Genomic DNA, 24,500 nt, shown 5'->3' on the forward strand with positions numbered 1-24,500 from the left:
ACCTTCCTATTCTATAGTAACCATATCTTTTTAATCCAGCCATGAAACAGTTATAAGTACCATGTGGCGTTCTGGGCTTATTTCAGATTAGGTAAGGACTTCTCAAATGCTTTCTAATCTCAGACATCCTGGACTTACTCAAAGCCATAACACTATTCATATCAGATTGCAGTGAAATTGTCTGAACTTGGTTACAATATGTAATGGTAATAAGGTTTGTTTCATAAATGTAACAATCTTCATGTGACTTTTCTCACAGCAGGTCTCATTCTGATATGTGTTTTCTTAAAAGTAATTACAAGCTTGTAATTTTTTTCTCAGTCTTCCCATAGGCATAGCAAAAGTGCACTCTCACAGATGTTTTTTTTTATGAATTATCCCCTAAGTCACTGACCTCCTACTAAACCTTAAAACAAGCCAATAAACAACCAAAGACTGAACATAACGTAAAAATCTAATGTACTTGTCTATGGGTGAATGCCCTCCTGGAGTGGTATTGATTATATAATTCATTCTGTTGTTTCTGCCTGAAGTATCACTAAGGGCACTGACTCAGTGACAAATCAGATGTAATATCAGTAGCGGAAACAAAAGAATTAGTTCACCCTTCTGACACTGATAACTTAAAGCCTAAAGGATTATCTATTAGGAAAAAATATAATAGTAGTGTCAGGAGAAAGCTGTAATTTTCATAACCAAACTTTTGCCCATTTGATATTGTAGAATATAGGGGAAGTGTGTGTTCAGGATGCAGAAAACATACTTTTGATGTCATTTTCCTGTCCAACATCTTACAGTTTCTCTACTCCCCTCTTTTCCTTGAAAATTTCCTGATCTGAAACTTGACATTCAAAGTAATAAATCATGTGAGGTTACTTGACAGGTGGGCTTGTATAATTTAAGATCTATTTTTTAACAGAAAGAAAGTAGGGTTTGTATACCTTTTTTTTCATTAACTAATCTAACACAACAAAATGGAAGAGAGGATTTGATATTGACTAAAAAACTATTTCCTTTCTTAACTATCTTCTGTGCGTATTGAGTTTCTCTTCTACACTAAAAAGAGCTGATTTTCTAATTTTTTTATTGGCTGCTAGTGTGAATACTCCCCAACTGGCCTTCCAGTGTTCCCTGGGTAAATTAGCCACCAACTCCTAGGCTGCCTGCCAACACAGTCCAACCATTTCTGAACAGAAAAACATTTTATTTTGCAACTACAGCCACAAAACCAAGACAATTTCTCGCTCTCTATATAACACATTTTGGGGAGACTGAGTTACGTTCTCTCAAAAAACATAAATACATTGAATTTTTGTTATTCTTTGTCCATCAGAATAATTAAATTCCTTTTATAGCTCATTCTATCAAATGACAGAAAAGATCTCTGAAGATCTCTGAAGATGGAGGCCAGATAGTGCAGACCAAATTGCTAAAATTTGGTATTTTTATTTAGTTTAGTTTATTTTGTGTACCTGCAACTGCAACCATGGGTTTTCATGACTCAAAATATTTATTTTGGAAGTTCAAAGTATTTCAGTGAAATAGAAAATTCTTTACAATGTGTTTAAACGAAAAAAAAGGGGCAGAATCACAGAAATATCACAGGAATATTAAACATTGTCTTTATTTTTCTAATAAGAATTTCATGTGCAATCTAAAAATAAAATGGAATATGTCACATAAGTCAAAGTAAAGTGTAGGACCAACTTGATGCAATAAATTTTACAGCATTTGAGGATAGTTAGTATGAAGTTTGGAGTTTGACTCTAAAGAAAATAATGAATACATTTTTAGGAAAAAAATGTTGGTACCTCCATAAGTTTAATCCTATTCATAACATCAAGATAGTGTGTTTCACTGAAAAGTAAACAGTTTTTCATTTCAAGTATCCCAGTGACCAGAAGAAAACTTCATAAATGTTTCATTAATTTTGAAATATAAAGGTACATATCACCAAGGAAATAGAAACAGTTGTTGTGGCTGAGAGTAACAGAACAGTATAAAAAAGCATAACATTTCTGTTGATCTTCACAGTTCAAGAATGATATGTCAGTGTAGGGAAAGATAAGTGTGAGGAACTGAGATAATTAAAACTGATAAAATGATGGTTGCACCCCACTGTAGTCACTGTTTTATTTGAGAAGATATTAATTCCTACCTTTTAATTAAAAGTTTACTTAATACGTAGAGGTAGTCAAATCCTACAAGAGACAGATTATTTTCTCTTTCGCATACTGAACTTGTGTGTCACTTTTCTTCACAATTTTGACAACAGTTTTTGAAATCTTGCCTTAGTATGTAACTTATTGGCAGAAGACTGCAGTCTATAAGGATCTAAGAATGATATATTCATCAAATGGATAAAGATAATGATATAAAAAGGAAGAATATTTGATTTTACTTGATTTGCTTAATTTGATTGCTATGTATTTACCCAGGCACCAGAAAAGAAACATGGTAACCAGAAGTATGGTCTCTGAAATCATTCTGCTTGAATAACAAATTGAGACTTTTGCATGTCTAACATCAGACGTACTTCATGCCATCCTAGACAAAAAAAATGGAACTGTTTCGACCTTATTGTTCTTTCAGAATCTAGAGCTATAATCACTGTCACTTGCATAACATTTCTGGGTACCTGAAGTAGTCAATAACAAAAGCTATTTATTTGAAATATTATTCTATCAAGAACAGATATAAAATAAGATTTATCCTAGAAAATGCATCGTGGTGATTCAAAATTCACAGTGTATTGCACTTATCTTGATCATACATTTTATTTGAGTTTTTTTAAATAATTTGAAGTGGGCAATAGATTTATCTGAAGAAAGTTATACAAGCTATGATCATCCCTTGAGTTTATCTGAGAGACACAGGTTCAAAATTTGTCACCTTATACCTATTACACCTAAGAGTGTTTGATTTCTATTATCTCTGGTCTGTTACAGTCAGAAAAACAAAAAGCCCTCTACATATAACATCTGTTTAATTTTTTTGCATATTTTAATGTGTAGCCCGAAGTAAAAAGTAAGATTCAGCAAATTATCTATTCCTTCCTGAAGAGTACCCAACAACCACTACAAAGAAAAAAGAGAATTTCATAGGTAGTTGAAGAAAAGTATAATTTATCAGATGCCGACAAGCTAAATACTAAGGTTGCTTCCCAGCATAACGACCTAGACCTTTACACAGCAATGGAAACTGTTATTGTCACTGAGAAGAGCTCATTTTTTTTTTTTGCCCCAGCCAGAGAAGAAAAAGGAAGGACCATGTTGTTATGGGAAAGATTAATTGAGCTAAACTTTGGAGGAGGATATTGACTATAAAAGCTGAGAATTCTGGACAAAGAGAAGCAGAAAAATTTATGCAGTTGCATAAGGAAAATAAGTCATTCTTTTTATTAGCCTAACTGTATATATATTTCTCCTGTGTAGGATCAGTGGAGTAATGGTCCAGACAGGTCAGCAGATACAGACTTTTTCTCCAATGACTGTCAGGAAGACTGCAGATTCTCAAACATGCAATGAAGCATCAAAATATAGACTTAAACTTCAAGGGCCACATAGAAGTTTTGCTTCCAATCAGATCACAGGGGGTTTGACTTCTCAGAAAGCATAAAGAAACCCTAAAATATTAAATGGTTAATTCTTCACTCTGTGTAGCCTAGTGGTTATATAGTTGGAAAATTGACTCCAATCTTTTCCCATACTGTAGAGAAACAATTACAAGGGTGTTCAAGTGTTTAGGTTTCAAAATATTATAGGAAAATTTTGTTTGGGTGGCATTTGTTCAATTTAGGATTAAATAATTAGGAATAAGGAAGACTTTTATGTTCTGAGTAGCTTTTATATAATAATTACTAATAAAAATTCAATAATAATAGTTTTTGTAATTATAAGTATTATGTGCTATTTAGATAATTATAAATAAAGTGTAATTTTTAAATGAAGATCCACTCTTTTCTGAAGTAAAGCCCTGCTCAAGTTTCATACTAATTCCAATAGGGAAGATACGTGGGGCCTTTCTGTGCATGTTTTTTTTCAGAAAGACGCTAATGCTAAAATTAAAATGACTCAAAAATCTTAATTTTTCAAGTTGCTAAACTGGTTTATTACTTCATTCAGGAAAGGAAGTCGGGATTACTTTCAAATTACAGTATCAATAGTTGTGTATTTTTTCAGTAAAACTTACAAAGTTTGCTTTGCAAAGTTATATTAAAATAATATAAAAAAGCCAGGCACTTAATGCTATGTGGTTTTTTCTTGACTATAGCTTTTAATACTCTGTCATCAGCTGATAATAAAACAATGTTGGTACACTAACAGCCACATCTGTCTTCTTAATGAAACAAACTATGGAAACAGTTTTCTTGTTTGAGTTTGAAAAACAAAGGAGAACAATAGATGCTCCACATAACACTGAGCTGTTGTATGATTTTTTTAAAAGTTTCCATTACATGAACACAATGTTGCAAGATGAATTGTTAAGTTGTGACAGTGCATTTCAAATGAACTCTGATCTGTAGAAAATGTAATTACACGGGGTTTTTTCTTTTCCAAGCAATAATAGAAAGAAAATAGGAAAAATTTTCAGTGTTAGAAACTACTGCAGTATGCTCATATTGAAAAACCTAATAGCTCTACAGCCTAGGATATTTCATGTTTCCCAAGCAGAGAGGGGTTAATTATGAGAAATCCTGTTCCACATTTCATTCAAGACAATGAGAATGTTCCCATAGGCTTAATTTTTGTTTGATGTGAAACATTTAAAATATTTATCAGATTTCTGTCTGTATAAATACTGAACATTAAAGTTGCCTTTACACTCATTGCAACTGTAATGAATTAGAAGGTGTTTGCTAGCTTTCAAAGTTAACTTCATATTTAGCATTGTCCATATTTGGGACCCCAGTGTTCTATATACTGCTAGATAACTTCTGTGTTGTGCTCTCATTGTAGAATCAGCAATGGTATACAGGGTATACAGCCAATTAAGTGTGAATAAAAAACCTCCGTATATGAGCTCAGCATTAAGCAGCTGTAGAGTGGACCCTCTTTTAGGAGAGAAAAAAACCCTTTATTCACAGTAATTTTCACAAAGAAATCCATACACATTCTTTATTCCAAATTAAACTTTACATAGGCTATATTTCATCTGTTGCTGTTTTGTGAGTGTTCTAGTAGTAGATTACTTGTTCTGGCACAGATTACTGTTGAATGTACACTACCCAAGCTTTGGGTGTGAATAGAACATCTAAGGAATCTTATACATTGGATATATCATCACAATAACATTTAAAATTGTACAGAAAAAATTTAATTATAAAGTAAAGAATTGTGGTGTTAAATAATTCAATGCCTTGAATCAAACTGTTGTGAACTACACAAATTTTCTTTTGCTTTTCATTTTTTTAGCATCTCTAACAAACTATGTCTCATGAAGTGAAAGGAAAGGGTTAAAACTACATTACCAACATCTTGCACATTATCTCTTTCTTTGCAGTTCTTTATATATTCTTGAAAACTATTTCTAGGGAAGAATTCAGATAACAGAAGGCTGAGCAGATGGTCTTTTCCAATTTTATAGTTCCAGAAAAAGCAAAGGCCCTCATTGCTGCTGACATCTGAAGTTTGATGCAAGAAGATACCTACCATGTCAGACAAAAAATGTAACAGCTAGTCAGACCCGTGATCAGGCACCTTGGCACTTGCTGACAGCAGTTTGCCTGTGTGTTGGAATCAGAAGAAAAAATAAACCTAAACCCTATGACTGCTTAAAAATCTGTTCATTTACTTTTCTTTTTCTGTTTTTTTTTTTTTTTTCCATAAATGATTAAAACCACAGAAACTATGTTTTAATTTAACAGGTAAAAAAAGAGAAACATACTACAATGTAAAATTTGGCATCAAAAGACCCATATTTGTAGATCTGAGTTTGCAATAGAAGTGTTGTGCAGAAGGTATTTCCTTAACATTCCAAGTTAAAATTCTGTCACTTGTTTACCTTAAACATAACTGAATGTAAAACTATAGCATATGATCAAAAATGTTTTAAATAATACCTTAATATCTAGTATTTAAGACATGTCCATTTCAAAGGTGAGGATTTTTTTTATGTTGAAACAAGGGATCCCACCGTCCTAAGCAACTACAACTTGACATGACACCACATTAACATAGTTGGGACAATATTATTTCCTCTCTTTCTCACTGAAATATAATAAAAGTTTACATGAAAACATGACAAGCATAATGTCACCTTTTCTACATCCCTACCAACTACTTTCTAATATATTCTCAGAAGCTGTTATGGAAGTGATAGTTTCTCTCTCACTCAAAGCATAAACATAACTTAGATTATCACGGACAAACAGCCAAATGCAGAGGTACTATCACAGATGTTGTAGCAGTTATTCACATTTACGTAGATTTCTAACCAAAGTGTTCTGGACTCTTATCCAACACAACAGAAATTGATTCATACCTCCTAAATCTAAGATAGTGCTTTAATCAACTGGCCACCAGTAACAAAAAGAGGATACTTTTTTTGCTACTCTTCGAACAAACAAACTTAGAAAGATCATAATGGGAATGGGTGGCAGCTGGTCAGGGATTTGATTCAATGGATTGGAACACAATGAGAAAGAACACATAAGGTCCTTTATTTTTATTTATTTGTTTATACTCCCCCCAGATGCATGCTTAGTCAAAGGAACTGAACCTGACACATCGGTTCTTTTCCCTTGGAGAAGTTTAGGTATGTCTGAAAGAACAAACCTAAGCTGTGAGTCTGTCCTTCTTCTCAGTTTGCTAGTTATTTTGAAGGGTGAAGTCAGAAGCTAATCCTGTCCCCTGACAAACTTTCAACAACTTTTTTCATTTTTAATTGTAATTGAAACTGTGAGAGGTTCTATCATTACATTGCTTTGTCTGATTCTCATCTTTGTGCTAGCTCTAAAACTAATATGCATTAAAAAAAATGTTTGTTTCTCCATGGGAACATAATTGTCCTTTTTTATTATAGAAAACCTGAGACACGTGATGCTTAGACAATTCTTAAAGGTACTTCAGGAAATGCATTTGAAACAAGAGTATCACCTGTATAAGCATAGAACTCAAGAGAGAGTCCCTGTCCTCTGCTGTATTATGTTAACAATTTAGTGAAGGCCAGTGCTTGTTATGATCCAATTTAAAAATTATTCTGAAATCTCTCTGCAGAAATTACAAGAAATTTTCTTGTTTCAATCCTAAATTTATTCCCTCAGTTTATATCTTTGTGTCTTAAGACATACTACGGGGCTGTTCCTATAACAATTGGATTCCTTTTCCTCGGCAAAATGCACTGTACTATTAAGTAGCAAGATAAAGCAATTAAATAATTGCTCTGCTCCTTCATCATGTCTGAACCACAGATGAGTAAATGTTTATTCATTTCCCCTGTGTAAATAGTTTATATTGTAAAATTCTTGTAAAACATGCGTATAATATTTTTAAAGTCTTAGCATACTAACACAGAAACTGACTTTCATTTGCAGTTTGGTTCCTTGACTAAATCTTATATACTACTCAAATTATATAGATATTTACTAATTAAAACTCACAAATTATTATCAAATAATAAATAATAAATAAAAAATAACAATAATTTAAGGAAATAAAAGTTCTCTATGAACTATAATTAACAAATTGTCATTACACTCATGAAATGTTAGTGATATGATTATTTAATATGTCTTTTTAGTAAAATAAGCCAGGATAGACATTTCTAGTGAAAGCATTTTCACTTTTGTGTGAAATGCCACTAGACACATGGAAAAAATTTTAGCAAAGATGGATAAATCAGCATACCCAGAAGCTATGTGACATGCTTATAGACTGAAGAAATCGGTGGCATATGGAAGTAAAGCTGATGAAAATATTTTGAGTCGCATGCTTCAGTAACCCAACTAAGTGAGCCAGATCAAAAATATCTGCTAATGGTGCAACTAACAAGTCCATATTGATGGTATACTGAAAATACAGAGGTACATAACACAATGCTTAGGTACAGAGGATGAGTAGACTGGGATAAAATCCTTTTTTTAACCCCTATGTTAAACTAAGCAAGGTATTTTAATGACATTTTTGGGATGATTTTGAAGTTCTAATGTCAAAAACAGTTTTGAGTACCACATCCTGAGCTTCAATTATCTTAGTACTTTAAAATCCTTTTTTACTTATCATTTGCTATTACAGATATGTTGGAACCATGGATGACATGAGAAACAAAAGAATGAAAACCCACTTTTTTTTGTTTGACTCTTTGCTTTTGGGGAATTATAGTTAGCTTTTTTAATTAGAAAATTGGTTTCATCAATTTGAAATATTTGGTAAAAAATATTTAATCAACTTATGCTACTCCATAATCCATTAATCAAATTATGCTGCTCCATAAAAGGCCGGAAAATTGGTTCCCTCAGAAATTAGGGAAATTCCTTAGAAAAAGGAGATACAGGTTCACCATCTTTTCACCTTGGCAAGAAATAGATTCCAGAACTTGGATTTTCTAAATTCATCCTGAGATGTATCATTTAGTATTACTCAAAAACAGGATTTGAATTTGATCATAGCTGGAAGTCAATGCTTTTCTATGCTAGTTTCCTCTAGACGCATCTTGTTCAAAGCTAAGCAACCTTAATGAAAAAGTAATAAAAGGTAATTAAAGCAGAGGGAAGGTCAACAATTAGCTAACAGTGTGAAACTAAAGATTACAAGTGAAATAATTATAAATTCATCCTAGCATATTCTCAGCTGTAAGAATCATTCCTGGTGTTTCAACAGTTTTTGCTTTCAAATTTTTAATGTTCTAACTGTTAGACACTAGTAAGGTTGAAAAAATATTGTTTGGAGAGTTTCCTATGTTCTAAATGTCTCTCATTATAACTCATATCCCTCTCTTACCTTGATGATAGGTGTTTATTATGCATAAAATTACAGTTTGTGTCTCTTTCAGGAGTTTGATTTCTTTGAAAGTGATTTCCCATTTTAGTTTTCAAATAACCAATCATTAATATATGAACTGCTCTGTTATTGATGGCTCTTATTTTCTACTCTGAACTGTTTATATTCTAGTTCTTAGATACTTTCCGATTTCATATTGGACATGCACATGTCGTTTAGTCTGATTAGTGTTGGCACAATACCAGCTGTGCAATAGACACTATTCCTTAACAAATGAACAAATCATTCATAACAGCATTGTCTAAGCTATGTGAACTTAATAAGTAGCCTTTGCTATGATTCCTGTATCACACCCCTGTGTCTAAGGCATGGATGTTACCAGCTAAGTTTCTGAAGGTGTGTGAAAGCAAATATAAGACAAATTTTTGATTCATCTGACTTTTTCAGAAGTCAAATTCAACCACTCCTCACAGTTCAGTGTCATCTGCAAATTTTCTGACAATCATCATCCAGACCATTAATAAAGATAATTCAGTATTTATATACATTGATGAGCTCACCCTCCTCCAAGCCTCCTCTTCTTTAGGATAAACAGTATCAATTCCCTCAGCCTTCACTTAACCGTCTTTGTGAGTTCAGGTGTGACCTCACCAGCACGCGAGCTGAGGGCATCATAGACCAGGCTAGTGTGCTAGTGTCTTGGACTTGAAAGTGAAGTGCTAACAATGACACAAGTCTTGTCTGCTGAAATTGTTTCTAATGAAAACAAAATTCGCCTCAATCTCAAACAGCAATTCAAGCAGTACCTACAGTTAGAGTCAGTTACATTTTCTAGATATCTGCAATCTGACCCTTAAGTCTTACAAGCACCATATTTTTGTTGTCCAAACATTCCCAGATGTGCCATTTTCAAGACGAAAAGCACTTGTCTTCCTTAGAGAGACTGACCGTGACTCGTGGATTGTACTGAGCACTGATGTCCTCAGATTGAGTACTATAGGAGTAGAAGCCAATTTTTCTGTAATAGAGTGGAGATTTGAACTGAATCCAGATCTTTTTTTGTTCATCTGAATTGATGGATCTTCTATTTCTGGTTCCATGGTAACCCACCTTCAATATTTGGCGTAAAAGGTGCTGCAAGTCAACTCTTAAAATCAGGAGTTCAGAATATTTTACGGGTGGTAACATGAGTAAAATATGATTAAAAACCATGTCAACAGAATGAAGAAGTGTAAAAAGTAACATTGGTTTTTCAGCCCAAGTATTGAATTTGCATATAGGAAAAAAAAATGAAAAAATATATCTTTATATTTGCTCATACATGATCTATTAATGATTGATTCAAATGGAATGTAAGACTATATTTTGGGTAACCATTAAGAGAAATTTGACATATAATCTTTGATGCCATTTTTCCTGTCATATTATAGAATGACAGTACTTTAAGTAGCATCCAAGAAAAATCTAACTGTAGTGGATACAGCTATTCTTGTGAAGTAACATACACACAGAACTGTACCTGAAAATGAAATGAAATTATCTGAGCCTGGTAGAGTCTTTGGATATCATATAGTTTTTGACCTGTAATTATGAACTATTTCAGTTATTCAACTTTCTGAATTCTCTGACAGTAATGGAGAATTATGTCATTTATCCACATATTTTTTCTGTCCTTTAGAATATAGGGAAGGACAATTTTCTGTCAGAAAATTCTATAGATTCCTAAGTAAATTATAGAAGGTGTGGTATTTTTAAAGTTCTAAAACACTTCATCTCTTTGATGACACTCATCATCCTCTCAGTAAATGAATAGATTTACTGAGTTTCTGGTTTGCAATTACTGTTTAACAGATGTGATAAGAAAATTTGTTAGTTATTAACAATGAAAAATTTTACAAGTACATATTTACTGAAACTACCATTGAGTAAGATATGGGGAGGATGTAAGCTAATTTTGCATTTTAAGTCGTTAGATCATTACAGACTCTCTAATATTTTTGCATAGTTGTGGCAAACTAGTAAATTATTATGACTGGTAGAAATAATGAATTAGAATTTTTAACCACTATGTACTAGACATTTGTGCTTGCATTTCAGATCCTTACAAAGTAACCGAAAACTAAACTTTGTCTTGAAAATGCAGGGACCTACAAGGAAGAGTTATTCAAGTATTTATGATGACCAAATGGTCCAAGATGATCTAACATGGATATAACTATGACCTTATTTCTCAGAGTAAGAAAAAGCAAAACGATTTTTTTCTCTTTTGAAATTTTTCCAGTTACATAAACAGTCAAGATTTCCTGAACTTCAAAGTGACCCAATCACTGTTTCTTGAAGAAGAATAGAATTTTTCTTCACAAATATATTACTGATATTATTTGATACAAAAGTCTGTGTATAATCCAGAATGTTCCCTGTATATTGTGGGAAAATTACAAACTACAGTCAAGTGATTAATGATAAGGTTTCTATTTTTTTCATTTTTTTTCTTTTTTATTCTGAGAAAGTTGCACAGCACGGTATTTTTTTTGGGTTTTTTACTTTTTTTTCTTAATATATTTCTTTTGGGTCATCTGTAATGAACGAATAAGGAAAATATGCATACAACTGAGTGTTTCTTATGAAAAAAATCTTATAACATTCCATAAATAACCAAACCCATTAATATAGTAATATTTCATGAGTCAGTTTTTTAATACATCTAGACTTAGTCTTTATCTAGAACAAGTCTGAGAAACTAGTACATGGAGAAAAAGATGTGATATGTTTGTTCAAAATGACCACTCTCTTTCTGTAGTAAATATGCCAGAGATTTCCTTTAAATGCATCTAAATATACTAGATAAAATATTCAAGTAGCATTTTTGTTTGGGTTTGTCTCTAATTTTTATAAAAACAAAAAAAAAAAAAAAGCAAATGTGCACCAGGTCCCCCTTTTAACATGCTCTTTTTTTGTATAGTCTTTAAAGTGATGTGTCACTATCACTGCACCTTTCAGATCATCTCCCAACTGAAAGCAATGAAATGACTGAAAATCCAGCTATGTGTAGAAAAATTGCTGTATTACCACAGTTATACTGTGGGTGTGCCCTTCATATGTGTTTGGTTCATAGAGAGAATCACTATGTGTGTATTAAGTACACTAAGTGTCTTGTACTAAAAGATATGCTTAAACTTCTCCAAAATGAGAATTACATTAGTCCAGAGGAGGGCCATGAACTTGATCATAGGGTGGGAGCACCTCTTCCAGGCTGAGAGCTGGAGCTGTTCAGCCTGGAGAAGAGAAGGCTGCAGAGAGACCATATAGCACATTCCAGTACCTAAAGGGGGCTTACAAGAAGTCTGGAGAGGGACTTTTTTCAAGAGCATGTAGTGATAGGACAAAGGAGTATGGTCTTAAGCCAAAGAAGGGTAAGTTTAGATTAGATATAAGGAAGAAATAATTTACTATGAGGGTAATGAGGCAGTGGAACAGGTTGCCCAGAGAAGCTGTGGATGCCCCATCCCTGGAAGTGTTCAAGACCAGGCTGGATGGGGTTCTGTGTAACCTGGTCTAGTGTAAGGTTCCCTGCCCACGGCAGAGGGGTTGGAACTAGATGATCTTTAAGGTCCCTTAAAACCCAAACCCTTCTCTGATTTTATGATTCTATGATAGTCAATTTGTTCATGAAAAAGTGTAGTACAGTCATCACTCCATAACACTGTTAAGTTCTTACCATGGAAAACTCAAAAGATTCCATTTTACATCATTATCTAATGATAAGGTAAAGAAACCGAGCAAATGAAAATTTTCATTCATATTCCATATGTAGGCAAAAGAGAAGTTAATCAGTCCATAAAGTCTATGATTTCCATTCATCTTCAAAAAATGATCAATTAAGCTATAGCACAGTTTAACATTTCCAGAAAGTCTGATCACCTTCACAAGTTAAAACTCAACAAAAGACAAATCTCACTTGCAAAAGATTGTACTGAAAATTTCAATAGACCTAATGAAAACTGAAGAACAAAAGTGACAAAAGTGTCTTTGAAGATGATTTATTGTAGCCACTTCATCCAGTCTTTGCATTAATGGTTTTGTTATGATTTGCAGTGTCTGCTTTGTAACAAGAAAAGAGATGCATGATTAATGTCTGTAACATTAAGAAAATCTCTCACAACATAAAGATGTAGGAAAACGTAACCTATGAAGTGCAGAGAAAGAAGAAAATGTTGTATTTAAAATTTGATTTCTTATTTAAGACTAAGTTCCATCTGCCTGATATTACAAATGATGTTTCTTTCCCAAGATTCAACAAGAAATCTGTTTCCAAGGTGAATAGTTATTTGTTCTCCACTATAACAGGTTGCTCAAGACCTTATCCAACCTGGTCTTGAACACTACCAGGGTGGGAACAGCCACATCATCCCTGGGCAACATGTTCCAGTACCTCAACACCCTCACAGTAAAGAATTTCTTCCTAATATCCTACCTAAATTTCCACTAAATTTCCTCTCTTTCAATTTGTACCCATTATTCCTTGTCCTATTACTACAGACATTGTCTGTCCTTAACACAATCAAAAACCTTTTTGTTGTATTTTTTCCCTTTATTCTGTTGATGAAGTGGGAGACATAGAGCTGCTTGGTGGCTACCTGGCAGCCAGCCAAGCTCAATCCGCTGTAGATACTTCATCATATAATACAAAACTTCAAGATCCAAAGCATCTAAATCCTCAATTTTAAGACAGTGAAACAGCTTGTATTATGTTGATATTAAGAAACTGGAAAAAATATCTATCTTTTGAGATCAACTCGACTAATATTTGAATCCATTTTAATCTACCCTACTGTTTTAAAATTTTCAATATTTTTCTTTCTGAAAGGTTTTTTTTCTGTTAGACAATTACAAAACAGAACAAAACAAAAAACTGCAGTGTCATACCTGTTGTAATCTCATATTCAGCTAAGCAAATTATTTCATCTCTCGAGAAACAAGAAATTATTGTCTAGAAGTGTTAAGAGTGGTTTTTGCTTAGCAGTGTACCGTGTTTGCAATAAAATGTATTTTCTTTTTATGTTGATAAAACATAAAAATAAACAATTGTGAAATAGTAAATTAAACTACAAAGTAGTTCTTATCAAAAAAACTCTTCTTACTGTAGGCAAAAATTTATGTTGGCCCACTTTTCCACTGTTATTAAAAAAAATCTGAAATTTATAGTGGCATTTAGGTTCAACACCTAGGTCAAAATATAAACACTGATAAACACTGACTTGAAACATTATGGTAATTCTCCTGTAAATTTTTGCCTGCAAATGAGATTGAATTCTCTAAAACTTCAAACTTTTTCCCTGCTTATTTTCCCCTACATGCAATTTTTTTTTTTATAATGCATAACTCAGTTTTAACATTTCTTGTGCTTATGTTCCTAGGTTAGAATATTGAAAAAAAGATTTACTGTTGGAGCAGGCAGGCAGCTCTGCCTGTTTCCCTGAAGGAATTATTTTATAGGGATAATTCATTAAAGGTTAATCTTTATTAGAACTTTGCTAATTTTCTCTCCATGGGTAATAAGAACAAAATAGTACCTGGCCTACTCTCTGAAAAACATTTAATTTGAAAAGATCTAGGATACAAGTTTAAGATTCTTACTTTTAACAAAGAGTGTTTTTCATAGTACAGTGACCTTCATATGAATCATTGGTTCCTTTAAATAATTCCAGTAACTAATTGTAGATAGTGATGAATGCCACCACCAGTGTCTTAATGTGAAAAAGGCTGGGGCTTTTTGTTTGTTTCTATCTATGCTGTTTTAATTTCATGGCAGGCATCCTACTCTTTTAACTCAGCAAAAGGTCTAATTCACAACTAATAAGACCAGGAAAATATTTCTTTTTTACTTAATCTCCACTAGAAATGAATATGTGTGATTGAAATGTTCTCTTTATTTCAGTCATTTAACCATTCTGTTCACATGGAACACTGACATCATTATTTGTGACAAAAAGGATATTTCAAAATAAAGTTATTTAGACTGTATTCAGAAAGAAACTGAGTCATACAGCTTTACATTACCGAGGGACACCAACTTCAGTTATTATGTTTATCCCAAGATTAGTTGTTAGTTGATTTTATTTTTTTAACCAACAAGTGGAATACAATTATGAGTAACTTTCAAAGTTAGTGAAATCTGTCTTTTAACTATTACAAGGCTGTCAGAATGCACATGAGGATGAGAAAATATTAATCTCTGAACTAATGTTGCTGGTGTACTTGTTTTAGCAAAAAAAACAAAGACATATAGTGGCCAGATCTCAAGATTATTTTATGACAAATTAGAGATCCACATAATGGCTAATCCAGATGCATGGCTTAGAATCATAGGTAATGTATGACCTCCGTCTAAAACAGGTGTATATGATCATTGGCATAGTTAAACAATGTATAGTCCCTGCACATATAGTCAGTGTGTATTTATTCTTTTATATATATAGTGTACTATCTTATTTTCTCGAAATATTACACCCACTTGTTTAGCAACTGTAGTTTTATTAATAACTGAAAAATATTAGAGTGTATTGTACAGGGGACCTCTGAAAGCTCAGTCTTCATTCCAGGCTTGTTTGCAGTTAGTGTGCACAAATCTTCACCGTGCACAAGATTCTAGAAGAATACCAGTGAACTTGGAAGTACACAAACTTGCCATGGCCAAGAGAATATCTTTGTTAACAAAGTTATTGAAGCTGATGTACTTGAAGTCAAGAGAAAAAGGAAAAAATCATTATTCTGACATTATGAATTCATGTAATAGCTAGATACATACTGACTCTTCAGTCATATATATGTATATTTTTTATGTATCATACACATATAGTAAATAAGCAAATCTTATAGCAAATATTGGAGGTTCATCAAAGAAAAAAAACTCTGGTTCCAATAAAGGACAAGCATCTAGAATTTGGAACTGATATAAAAGCTGGTCTTGTTATTAGTCACTGTTCTTGTAGAAAAAAATATTATATACTAAGTAAACTGGGAAGAACAGGGTGACTTTAATAGAAAGGAAGTGGTGAGAAAGCTGGATAATCTGTCTCAAAAATGTCAAAAAGAAGCAAACTTTACTGAAAAGCAGGAAAGAAACAATGTTTTCATGTCTACCACATAAAGACAAAAAATATTTAAATAAAGAAGTCCTAATTTTTCTTTTTTAAGTAAGGATCTCAAAGTGAAAAAGGAATTTAATAGGAAGGTAACACTACCTTCATAACTAGTGATCTTTAAAATTAGTTTTGATTAATATGTGAGATACAAAAATGTATTAGATATTTGCTTTCAAACCTGTTTTCTGGTGTTCTAATATAGAAATTACTTGTATTCCTAATTTTTTTTTTTTTTAAGAATATTGTTACTGTTTTAAACTAGGTTCTACGAACAAAGGACTCCATCACTGAAGACAAAAGTCTATATCTAATACAATGTAAGAACCTGTTTACTCTTCACAGTAGCCCTCCTGTAACAGATTCAAGGACAAGTTCAGACAAGTACCACAAACGGTAGTGCATTCTAATTAATTAGAAATATCTGAAAAATATGTAGAAAGTTTTGGAGTAGCATGTAGGCAAGAAAAAAAATTATCAGCAGGTTAAGGCAGTAATTGGATTGACTTTGCCTTAGTATACACTCATAGATTCTTCAAAGAAAAGAAATGTAATATCAAGACTAAGAAACTGAAAGACAATTTCCTTTCCAAAGAAGATGTGGAGCATATACACTCATATAAACAGACAATGATGGCATTGGGGAAGAGAAAAATTAAATTACATTAAGTGAGAATGATAAATAAAATTAAACAATACCATACCAGGAAATCCTATTAGAATAGATTTTCTCAAATGAAAGTCAGTTGGGATAGCAAGGTCTGGCATGCTTGCTCCAACTGGTCCTTATGTGACAGAGGAAGGACCTGTAAATACTCTGAACCAAAGGGATTCCAAAGGCTGTAGTTTGGCCAGTGATTAATCGTGGAATCAGGAGATCTGTATCCTCTTCCCCCGTCTCCTTACAAAAAGCAAACGTACTTACATGGTCTCATAGCTAATTGCTTGTGGATTTGATGTAAGGTAGTACTGCCACAAAAGGTTTGGAGAGCATTTTGGAACAATGGGTTGCCACAGAACTGCCAGTGGCAGGTATGTGCCTTCTGTTACAGTGACACAAATTAACCCATGGTGGTTCTGGAGTACTGGAGTTTATTGGAGAACCACTGATATTAGAGCTTAATAAAGACCCTACTTGATTATTTCACATGCTTACTCACTCACCTAGCTTGCAAAAAGGGAGTCTGAAATCATAAAGATGTGCTTTTAGAAGAGCTAGGTGCCACTTAATGGAATCTACATTATTCAGTCCTTTACTCAGACGTAGTGTTACAATATATTTTTCAAAAGACAGTTCAAATCAATAAAAAAAACAGAATGGAATAATTTTAAATCCTGACTCAATGGCACAGTTCAGCTCCAGATTGAGTATCTAAACACAGAAGCATACAAAAGGGTGTTCAATGAGAGCAAGTTGTTCAAATTCACCTTCACAACTTAATTTTTGTCAGTGAAAATCTAGAGCTCTATGAAATGACTTAAACATAGGTAGATGCTCCAGAGTATCTGAGACAAGCACACCAGGCTATAAGAATAACACAGAATTTATGAAATATCCATTGTCATCTTTTGTTACTGCTCAAGGCCAGAAGGAATATCTTAGAGAAACTGAAATTACATTAGATATCTGTATTTATGCAAATAAATACCACTCTAAGAGTAAAATTCAGTTGTATCCATTTAAGTATCTAGTGTCATTTGAGATGCCTTGGGCTAGCAAAAACATGGTACTGGAAACCAACATACTTCTGGAATAACAACTGGAGTGTTTACATACTTGGATGTGGTAAGCTTATTTTTATTCAAACTTGAGTATATGAGAGCCTTGCCCAAGATGTGTGATTCACAGATTCAAGTATCTTTTATCTCAGAACAGATTCAAACATTCATCTTTCACTAATCTGTAAATTATTTTCAGTGACAGCATCCCCCACTTATGTTGAACCTGTGCAATTTAATTTAAACCTTTTTGGACCATAAACGACCACGAAAAAAAGAAGCATTATGATACAGTTTAACAATTAAATTACTTCCTGTGCTGGTTTTGGCTGGTACAGAGTTAATTTTCCTCATAGTAGCTGGTATGGGGTTATGTTTTGGATTTGTGTTGGAAACAGAGTTGATAATACAGAGACATTTCTATTACTGCTGAGCAGTGCTTCTACAGAGTTAAGGCCTTTTCTGACTCTCACAGCACCTCGCCCAGTAATCTGGGGATGCACAAACAGTTGTGACGAAATAAAGCCAGGACAGCTGACCTCAACTGACCAAAGGGATGTCCTGTACTCTATGGCATCCTGCTCAGTCTATAAACTGGGGGAAAGGAAGAAGGGGGGGAACGTTCAGAGTGATGCCGTTTGCTTCCTGAGTAACTATTACATATGTTGGAGCTCTGCTTTCCTGGAGATGGCTGAACACTTGCCTGTTGGTGGGAAGTGGAGAATCCTTGTTCTGCTTTGCTTCAGTTCATGGCTTTTGCTGTACCTATTAAACTTTCTTTACCTCAATCCATGACTTTTCTCACTTCTACCCTTCCAGTTCTCTTTCCCATCCCACTGGGGGCAGTGAGTGAATGACTGTGGAGTGCTTAGTTGCCAGCTGGGCTTAAACTACAACACAAAAAGGCAAGTTTTCATTTTCTGAAATGTGGTTTTACATTCCACAATGTTATTTTGGATTTAAGGCCAAATATTATTAACAGTGTAGACAGTATCACTGTTTGCAAAATAATATCCTATTGAATAAAACTTGATTAAAATCCAACTCAAAGGGTTGTATTTCAGCTTTCACTGAATAATATAATCCTTCCTTCCAATAACAAAATCAGGAAATGGGGTAAAAACAGCATCACTGTAACTCCATACATTTTCAAATTACCAATTTCGAATTATTTTTATGTAAGCATAACACAAACAAACTTGAAAAACATAATGGACGGTATTGTTGAAAGTATACTGTTCTCTCTTTTTCTCCTATAAAATCAGAAAATAATTAGATTATCACAATTAAAGGATTAAAAATTATCCTTTTGAACGTTAAAGTATGAAAATTCTGTAAGAATGCAAAAAAATGACACTTGTATTATTTCATGGTTATAGTCTGAAGTTTTTGATGTCTGTCAAAACATATTTTCAGAGATTACAGCAGAAGTGACACCATGTAGCTAAACTGTTTAGCTTCAGTTCATCAATAACATCAGTCACCATTATCTAAGGATAGGGCTTAAATGTTTTTATAAATAGGAATTACGGTGAGATTTTGGTGGAAATTTCCATGGTAGTTCTCAATGAATTAGTAATGATCACTATTAATACAGTGAATATCAAATATGTTGAAAATGATGGGACACTTGAAATGAAATAGAGAAACAGTAAAATGAATTCTGACATTATGAATTCATGTGGTGCTAATCCTAATAGCATGATGATAGTTAATTCATTTGATATTTTCATGGGTGCAATACGCATATATTCTGATGGAGATGCAACATAAGTATCAAAACATCGTTAGTTGTTTACATCAAAGAACACTAAATATTTTGAAAAGTGATTATTTCAATATATAAACTGGTTTTTGGTAAATGAAATAAAATGTTGTTTGCTTTTAACAACAAATCAAAATCAAATAAAAGGAAAGAAAACAAAAACAAAAAAACAGAAGAAAAGGAACTGCCATTCACACTCACATAATGCTATTGTTTTCTGACCTCTGCTAGCTGAGGGATCACACTCCTGATTTTCACAACGTGGAACAGTATAATGAATTTGAGTGGGATAAGTTACTGAAAAAATTAACATAATTTGTTGCTTTGAATATCAAAAAGAAACTAGTTGCATACAGAAGGAATAAAAGTACTAAATGGTAATGAAACTGTCATATACTTATGATAGGAAAAAACTAGTTAACAAAGAGAAGAAAAAAAAAGTAGCCCCCCAATCTGTGGTAGATTTAAAAATAATTCACATAGGTTAAATTTACTTTCATCTTCCTTTGAAGATGATAGACAATATTGGATAAACTCCTCATGTAAGCTCAAGATATCATGCACCCCAGTGTAGCCAGAATGAAAAGTAGAATGGGAAGAAAGTCAATCTGAGGCAAGGTGTTCTGGAGCCAGGTCTATTTACAGTGGAGAGTAGATCTTGGTGCACAAGAGGGTTTCCTGGGGCAGAGAATCACCATGAAGGGGGGAAATCAGTGAGATGCCAGCAGCTTTTGTGGGAGCCTGGGAATTATGGCCACCCCCACAACTGCATGTAGTTTTGGGAACACAAGTGACCAGGAACACTGTGATCAGAGTAGGCAAACAGGACATGGGGTGTCAGTGAGGGCGCAGTGCAGCAATTAGACAGCAGTTCACATGGAAGGGTACACACAGTGTTGTTACCCTATCAGCTCGAGGTGAGTTCAACTTGTGGTCATCATCCTCTCAGAAGGAGCTTAGTTATGGTATCCACCTGACAGAAATCTATGACCTCTGCATCTTCCAGAAAGGATGTGGCAACCCAGACAGAGTTTCCATGAAAACATGCAGCTGTCCAGGTCTAAGGTGCAGAGAGTGTCAGAGTTTTCACTAGTACCTGATGGCAGTAGTGAGAACAACTCTGTGAGGCGTGAGCAAGTGGTCAACTTGTTCAGTCTCATGGTAGAACTACGAAAGGAAAGCTTAAGGAATATCAGGGAATCTGAGAAAGAGACGGGTGGAACCATGCTCTGCCCTCCTTGAGGCAGAAACAGGAACAGCCACCAGAAAATAGAAACAAATCAAGGGGGATCCTGTATCCTTCCCTTACCAGAAGATAGTAGCTCAAAGAAAAGGTATGAATGGAGGCAAGTCCTTGATCAGGGTGGCAGGCAAACCCCCTCAATGCCTACCTTGCTGTCAAGGGAAGTCCGGGATGGTGAGGGAAGTTGATGGGGGTTTATATGGCTTAAGCTAGGTGAGAAAAACCCCTGATACCTTCCCTAGACTGGGGAAGTTTACACTGGATGATGTAATGCTGAATTGCAGGACATTTCAGGAATCTTTGACACCTCCTAAGATGCTACAGCTCCCTTTTACATCAGCATACATTATTTTTTTTTAATTGAAACCTGCTGATAGAAGCAACATACACTTTTATTTCTTAAATGGCAGTAAAAGTAATGTCTTAGATATTCACTATTGATTTTAAAATAAATTATGCTTCAAAATTCTTTTGATTACTTGTGATTATTAAAATTTTCTAACATTTTCTTTTTATTTCATTCTTTTCTGTACCAGGATATATTCAATGAGCCTCATGGCCACTAGAAAATTACATGTAAGTCTATGTTCAATTCACTAACATAGCAAAAAGTTTGAACTCCTAAGTAACAGCCTGTATATTTTCATCTTTCTTCTAAAGTGGAGTTAGTATTGGTAAGGCTTTTAGCGTTTAATTTTTCTACCCACTTGTTGCACAGTGTGTTTTCATTGCTAGAGAAAGTTTGCTTGATTAGATATTTTTACTCATGTGTTAGGGTGTCTGGAACGAGGCTAAATCCATTCTTTATATTTTCAAAATTTCTTTCAAATAATCTCTTCCTTAATTTTGGACCCATGTCTTTAACAGTCTTGCTCTTTAAAGTAAGTGTAACACACTTAGAATACCTCAGGGAAAGTAGAAGGAATAAAATTTTATATAAAAAAAAGAGACATTTGTTCTGCAAAGCTGCAATTTTTTTTTCAGATAATTACTGTGTGTAGACTTAAAAATAACACCAGTTTACCATTTGAACAGATGAGGTAAATAATTTGGTACTTGTTAAAGGTAATTAGATATACCATTTTTATTCTGTTTTGTAGTGATTATTCCAGTAAAAGAGATTTAACTGGATGTCAATTAAAGGTCAAATCTTGCTATGAATGAATTCAACGTAAGTTTAAGTCTTGACTCATCAGGACTAGCATTTAATTTTAAATATTACCAGAAGGTAAGCCTAGCAGGGTAAAGCAGCAATAGTTTTAAAGTGAGTTGATATTTTCTACTGAACATGAATTTTGGGTATATTGCAAAAAAATTGTTTTAAGCTACTGAACTCTTAAGAAGTACTATAGCATTTAATAATAACAATAATAATTAAAAAGAAATACCTCAACCACAACTATATTTAGTCTTGGTTCTGTAAGCATCATATTGCCATATTAAAAAGTTTAAGAAATCACTACAAACAGGTTGGCACTGGAGCACAGCTAAAAGGTTAATTCCTACCTTATAATATTTAGGACAAATTCTGCAAATGGAAGCAGGTCTAATGTTAACTCCTCCAAAATAGCAACACAGATGTGTTACCAAAATATCATTTGTATGCTGGGTAAACACAGTATTTGCACACATTACATGTGCACACAATCTACAGGTAAATGTTGTTGGAGGAAAGATTGGACACCTAAGTGTGAGGTCAGGAGTTTACCCTAAGCTGCTTACCAGTGCAGTCCTAAATGGTATATTTCAGTTTTGGTTGTTAATCTTGTGTATAAAATGGCTTGTTAGCTTTTTTTTCATTTCTTAGAAGTCTCTAACATGATGATACAGTCATGAAAGTAGTTTCCAGAAGTAGTAATTTCCGCACTGGATAGTCTAAACCTTCAGTGAAGTGAGCAATGAAAAGACAAAAAACAAAACAAAATAAAGCAAAAGAACCTCAAACCAAACAAAAAGGCAAAAAAAATTTAAAAATAATTTTTCCTCATACACCCACATGCGTACATGGAGACTAGAATTATGGAACAGAGACATGAAAACGTTTGAAATATTAGCATTAAAGCGTAAGAAAAAAATAGCCTGTTTAGTGTAGTGTTAGTGTGACATTCAGCTGAAAACATAAACTCCTGCTCTGCTCGGTGGGTAGTCTAAATAAAAACCAAGGTAGGAAAACTAATGTTCCACAAATAATGATGTGCTGAGAGAAAGAAAACGTATAACTAAATGCTATACTACTTTCTGTTTCTCCTTGAGTCTCAGAGAAGTGCATGGTAAATCTTTTTATCATGATCTTTCTCATAATCCCAAATACATTTCTAAAGAACTGAAAAATGCACTCTAGCTGCCTAATCTTCTTCCTAGAACAGGAAGAGAAAAGAACCGTTCGTGTAAGTAATGTTTACCTTCCCTCTCTCTTCTCAGAGGAGTTTTATTCTTTGTCAAGACTTTTTTTATTATTTATTTTGCAGTAACTACTATCTGGAGCTTACGGGTACATAATACCAGCTTTCATTTACTCTTTATAAGCTTCATTGTATAGTTTTCAAGTATTTACACACTTTTTTGAATGTGTAGGAGTTCAAGAAATATATTGGCTCATGAGTTGGCTGTCAGCTATATCTGAAGCTCCCAAAAATACCTATATTCACTACTGAAAGTTGTTTCAATGAATGTCTTTCTAAAATAAAAATTTGAATCAATTTCATGAAAATATATTTTAGTACTGTGATAGATGTCAACACTCATGATACAAATAATATGTTTCTATAATTCTAATGTGTTTATTGCTTTTTGTCATGATTATGTCTTTACCTGCAACAGAAGTTGTAGAAGTAAGTTAATTTTCTCATAAAAAATGAAGTTTGTTTAAGCTTGTCTTCTATATGACCTGCTCGAGGCAAAATAGTTATCTTCACTAGCTGTGGTAAGCAATTAATTGCACTAACTGCTACTTAAAGTAAGGTATTTTGATGAAGAACAATTAATAGTAAAGAGTACATTTCAGAAATAATTCAAAGGAGTTCGGTCTCCTATAGGAAACAATGCAAGCTACATTAATTTTTGGGTTTAATGGCTATATTTTAAAAAAGTATGTTCTACGTTTATTATCTGACAGACAAAATGAAAGAGGATTGCAGATAAATAAAGATTATCAGATATTGTACACGGTATATATCAGATGAAGAAACTATATCTTTGTATCCATCTAAAAGGAAATATAATTTTATATTCATTTGCTATTAACATTCAGATTGAAATTCTAGCAATTAAAACACCCAGAGTAAAGTCAAATTATGTTTTACAGCTTTATATAGCCTTCCATGGAGATATAAAGAAAACTAAATGTATGGGTCTGTAATTTTGCTATCTGAGGGTGCTGTCATTTTGAAGAGATGACAATAAGGGTCATAGGACTGAGCATTTATTTGTTTTGTGAGAATCTTATAAGCTTCAGTTTATTTATCAGCACAGTGAATTGCCGAATAGGCTGAGTCTGACAGACAAGATGCTGAAACAATTTAGTCTGTTTTACTTTACCCATGTTTACATGGTAATTTGCAAACAGATACAAGTGAGCTCATGCAGTGTTACAGACCAGCCTGTCACTAGCCAGATGCTTGTCAGCTCCAACCAGGAAGCCTTGAAGGCAAGTTAGCCTAGTGCTATGGCTGAGCTTCTGCCTCTCTGCACAG

General features: G+C 33.6%; 2 long non-coding RNA genes across 2 annotated transcripts; one reads left to right on the forward strand and one right to left on the reverse strand.

Annotated features, from left to right (window-relative positions):
• Window positions 1-18,509: 18,509 nt before the first annotated feature.
• LOC116783159 lies at window positions 18,510-20,332 on the reverse strand. The gene is made up of 3 exons (XR_004355506.1): window positions 20,209-20,332; window positions 19,767-19,812; window positions 18,510-18,690 (listed from the first exon to the last, which is right to left on the reverse strand). It is a non-coding gene; the product is annotated as an uncharacterized LOC116783159 (long non-coding RNA).
• A 95-nt stretch (window positions 20,333-20,427) lies between these two features.
• Window positions 20,428-21,433, forward strand: LOC116783091. The gene is made up of 2 exons (XR_004355462.1): window positions 20,428-20,482; window positions 21,345-21,433. It is a non-coding gene; the product is annotated as an uncharacterized LOC116783091 (long non-coding RNA).
• The last annotated feature ends 3,067 nt before the right edge of the window (window positions 21,434-24,500 follow it).

Source organism: Chiroxiphia lanceolata, chromosome 2 (assembly GCF_009829145.1).
Source record: "Chiroxiphia lanceolata isolate bChiLan1 chromosome 2, bChiLan1.pri, whole genome shotgun sequence".
NCBI classification, from domain to species: domain Eukaryota; kingdom Metazoa; phylum Chordata; class Aves; order Passeriformes; family Pipridae; genus Chiroxiphia; species Chiroxiphia lanceolata.